Source organism: Schistocerca americana, chromosome 3 (assembly GCF_021461395.2).
Source record: "Schistocerca americana isolate TAMUIC-IGC-003095 chromosome 3, iqSchAmer2.1, whole genome shotgun sequence".
NCBI classification, from domain to species: Eukaryota; Metazoa; Arthropoda; class Insecta; order Orthoptera; family Acrididae; genus Schistocerca; species Schistocerca americana.
Window position 1 is genome coordinate 590830418 of NC_060121.1, and position 5000 is coordinate 590835417.

The window sequence follows — 5000 nt, forward strand, 5'->3', positions numbered from 1 at the left end:
GTTTATGGTTAGAACTAGGGCGGTATCTGATCGCCTTCGAACCTCTAACTTTCGTTCTTGATTAATGAAAACATACTTGGCAAATGCTTTCGCTTCTGTTCGTCTTGCGACGATCCAAGAATTTCACCTCTAACGTCGCAATACGAATGCCCCCGCCTGTCCCTATTAATCATTACCTCGGGTTCCGAAAACCAACAAAATAGAACCGAGGTCTTATTCCATTATTCCATGCACACAGTATTCAGGCGGGCTTGCCTGCTTTAAGCACTCTAATTTGTTCAAAGTAAACGTGCCGGCCCACCGAGACACTCACTCAAGAGCACCCTGGTAGGATTGCAACGGGGTCCGCCTCGGGACGCACGAGCACGCACGAGGCGCGTCGCACGCCTTCAGCTCGCCCCACCGGCAGGACGTCCCACGATACATGCCAGTTAAACACCGACGGGCGGTGAACCAACAGCGTGGGACACAAATCCAACTACGAGCTTTTTAACCGCAACAACTTTAATATACGCTATTGGAGCTGGAATTACCGCGGCTGCTGGCACCAGACTTGCCCTCCAATAGATACTCGTTAAAGGATTTAAAGTGTACTCATTCCGATTACGGGGCCTCGGATGAGTCCCGTATCGTTATTTTTCGTCACTACCTCCCCGTGCCGGGAGTGGGTAATTTGCGCGCCTGCTGCCTTCCTTGGATGTGGTAGCCGTTTCTCAGGCTCCCTCTCCGGAATCGAACCCTGATTCCCCGTTACCCGTTACAACCATGGTAGGCGCAGAACCTACCATCGACAGTTGATAAGGCAGACATTTGAAAGATGCGTCGCCGGTACGAGGACCGTGCGATCAGCCCAAAGTTATTCAGAGTCACCAAGGCAAACGGACCGGACGAGCCGACCGATTGGTTTTGATCTAATAAAAGCGTCCCTTCCATCTCTGGTCGGGACTCTGTTTGCATGTATTAGCTCTAGAATTACCACAGTTATCCAAGTAACGTGGGTACGATCTAAGGAACCATAACTGATTTAATGAGCCATTCGCGGTTTCACCTTAATGCGGCTTGTACTGAGACATGCATGGCTTAATCTTTGAGACAAGCATATGACTACTGGCAGGATCAACCAGGGAGCTGCGTCAACTAGAGCTGAGCAGCCGGCCGCCCGGGAGTGTGTCCCGGGGGCCCGCGCGAACACGCAAGCGTCCGCTCAATTATTCTGCAAACAGGAGGAGGCTGAGCTCCCCTGCACAATACACCTCGAAACCCTCTCAGGTCCCGGCGGCGCGCAGCGCCGTCCTAAGTACTTGGTCGGGTTCGAGAGTGGCGCAATCGCCCGGAGTTTGGCGAGTAGACGCTTTAGGTGCGACCACCCGTGCTCCCAACTGAGCTTGCCGCTGCCGACAGAGGCCCGGGAGCGTGCTGTCGTGGCATTGCCGGCGGGAGACAACACGCGCCACCTACGGTGGCCGGCAGCTCCAACGCCAGCGCCACAGAAGGACAAAAGCCCCACTTGGGTGCCGAAGCGAACTCTCCCAGCACAGCGCACGCGCCAACACGTCCGCACAGCTGCGATACAATCCACCTGCGAGAACCGCAGAGGCGACCGAGCAGCAGACGGCGTCGCGGCGCCGAGCGCCGGGCGGCGGCGCATCCTCAGCGCACACAGTCCTCAATCGGACCAGCACACTGCAGATGTCCACCGCGCTTCGCACCGGGCCCGCGAGGACCTACTTTGGCCGCACGGCGCCGCGTGCAGGGTGCGCCGGCGCGCAGCTGCGCCGCCTGCCGCCTCCGTCGGCCGGCGCGCCTGCCACTGGCCGCCCCCACCAGCCGGCTGTAGCGCGTGCGCCCACGCACCGCGCGGCCAGCACGCCGGGAGGCCCCCCCTCACCGGCCGGGGACGGTCCCACCCAGCCACCGCCGCGTATCGCTTCACACCCACATGCCATTCACGTTCGTGGGCATGGTGGGTATCGCTGAAACAACCGGTTGGTAGCTCAACCGATCGTCGCCATCACTGATTCACCTCTAGCGAGAACAACCGCACCACAACGGTTTACCAGTTGTTCATTTGCGTAACGTCACCAGCAAACGTAGACGTCCATCGCCATTTGCAAATTCAACGATTGTTGCATGCCTGTGTCAGGTGTCACGACACACTATGTCTGCCCACATACACGCAACAACATGTGCACGCTTCGCGAACACGTGGAAGGTGGCCCCCGTACGTATGCGATGTCCATTGCGCGAACGACTGTCAACCGGCCTCTGTCGCATGTCGCAGATGTGGAACGCAGTGCACCATGCTATCACGGTGTGTGAGAGGAGACGACTACGTCTGACAACACGCGCCACTACATCAACAGACGGCTCATGCTGATCGCCATCCACGGCATACCATACTGCAATCCAGCTCTTATAGGGAGACGACACGTAGCTGAGTGCACAATATTTGGACCGTATGGTTCGCCGTTGTTGGCGCAGTCGTGGTACGGTCACACATGTACCACGATGTATCATTCAGTACATGAGGACCAATGTGCAGTACAGTGTGTGATTTGGACGTACAACATCAGCGGACAGTTGACACAAGCCGTACCACAACGTAGGCTGTGCTTCGCCATGCGAATGCCAATGAACAACTGCGAAGGGCATTGAGCATGTACGTCCTACTGCCATCCGCATTACAGTGTATAGCTGCAAGGTGTTTCACATGAAGCGATACTCTGGGGACCGGGCAGTGCGAGTAGCAAACTATATTGCGGGGGTTGCAGTTAGGCAACACTACACTAATTTAACGCGTCGTATGACAATTACAGAGCAGGTTAAGGCCCAACGTGTGTTGGGTTAAGGCCCAACGTGTGTTGGGTTAAGGCCCAACGTGTGTTGGGTTAAGGCCCAACGTGTGTTGGGTTAAGGCCCAACGTGTGTTGGGTTAAGGCCCAACGTGTGTTGGGTTAAGGCCCAACGTGTGTTGGGTTAAGGCCCAACGTGTGTTGGGTTAAGGCCCAACGTGTGTTGGGTTAAGGCCCAACGTGTGTTGGGTTAAGGCCCAACGTGTGTTGGGTTAAGGCCCAACGTGTGTTGGGTTAAGGCCCAACGTGTGTTGGGTTAAGGCCCAACGTGTGTTGGGTTAAGGCCCAACGTGTGTTGGGTTAAGGCCCAACGTGTGTTGGGTTAAGGCCCAACGTGTGTTGGGTTAAGGCCCAACGTGTGTTGGGTTGAGGCCCAACGTGTGTTGGGTTGAGGCGCAACATAGGTTAGGTTGAGGCGCAACATAGGTTAGGTTGAGGCGCAACATGGGTTAGGTTGAGGCGCAACATGGGTTAGGTTAAGGCGCAACATGGGTTAGGTTAAGGCGCAACATGGGTTAGGTTAAGGCGCAACATGGGTTAGGTTAAGGCGCAACATGGGTTAGGTTAAGGCGCAACATGGGTTAGGTTAAGGCGCAACATGGGTTAGGTTAAGGCGCAACATGGGTTAGGTTAAGGCGCAACATGGGTTAGGTTAAGGCGCAACATGGGTTAGGTTAAGGCGCAACATGGGTTAGGTTAAGGCGCAACATAGGTTAGGTTAAGGCGCAACATGGGTTAGGTTAAGGCGCAACATGGGTTAGGTTAAGGTACAATATGGGTTAGGTTAAGGTACAACATGGGTTAGGTTAAGGTACAATATGGGTTAGGTTAAGGCGCAACATAGGTTAGGTTAAGGCGCAACATAGGTTAGGTTAAGGCGCAACATAGGTTAGGTTAAGGCGCAACATAGGTTAGGTTAAGGCACAACACGGGTTAGGTTAAGGTACAACACGGGTTAGGTTAAGGTACAACACGGGTTAGGTTAAGGTACAACACGGGTTAGGTTAAGGTACAACACGGGTTAGGTTAAGGTACAACACGGGTTAGGTTAAGGTACAACACGGGTTAGGTTAAGGTACAACACGGGTTAGGTTAAGGTACAACACGGGTTAGGTTAAGGTACAACACGGGTTAGGTTAAGGCACAACACGGGTTAGGTTAAGGCACAATACGGGTTAGGTTAAGGCACAACACGGGTTAGGTTAAGGCACAACACGGGTTAGGTTAAGGCACAACACGGGTTAGGTTAAGGCACAATACGGGTTAGGTTAAGGCACAATACGGGTTAGGTTAAGGCACAATACGGGTTAGGTTAAGGCACAATACGGGTTAGGTTAAGGCACAATACGGGTTAGGTTAAGGCACAATACGGGTTAGGTTAAGGCACAATACGGGTTAGGTTAAGGCACAATACGGGTTAGGTTAAGGCACAATACGGGTTAGGTTAAGGCACAATACGGGTTAGGTTAAGGCACAATACGGGTTAGGTTAAGGCACAATACGGGTTAGGTTAAGGCACAATACGGGTTAGGTTAAGGCACAATACGGGTTAGGTTAAGGCACAATACGGGTTAGGTTAAGGTACACATTGTTGTAAGGAAAGGTGTTTTGGGGGGGGGGCCGGTTTGTTGATTGTGATTATCGTAAGTAAATGACTGCGGCATCATCTGATTTGGCACGTCAGGGTGCACCTTTGGCTCATGACAGGCGGCGCTCTGATTCCATGCTTGTGGCAGACCTGTGTCTTTCATTCCTGCCATTGTTTTTGTGGTGTGACAGGAGGCAGTATTGTGATGTTGGGTGCACCCCTGTGTAGGACATGTGTGGGTGTTGGTGGCTTAGCTGAGCAATGGTGGTTGTCGGAAGGGTGGGATATTCTGTTTTCCGAGTGGACCTCCCGGTCTGGTTATGATAGTGTGGATTGTCTAATGTGGCAGAGAGGATGCACTGGGTGTTGTTCCATGCTGGTGCTTACATATTGTCTGTGTGCCTGTTACAGGCAGAGAGTAGTGCGTGATAAGAGTGTCTGGCTGACGTGTGATTGTGAGCAGAGTCTTTCAGCATGTATACGGACAGTTGTATACATTATCTGTATTCTGATGGCTCTATCTATTACTAATCAGCGCCGTGTATACGTTTAATCCGGTT

General features: G+C 53.2%; 1 non-coding gene across 1 annotated transcript in view; it reads right to left on the minus strand.

Annotated features, from left to right (window-relative positions):
* Positions 1-1127, minus strand: part of LOC124608809 — a 1910-nt gene extending 783 nt beyond the window's left edge. The window contains exon 1 of the ribosomal RNA XR_006979373.1: positions 1-1127. This exon is cut by the window's left edge and continues 783 nt beyond it. This is a non-coding gene — a ribosomal RNA (small subunit ribosomal RNA).
* Positions 1128-5000: the final 3873 nt, after the last annotated feature.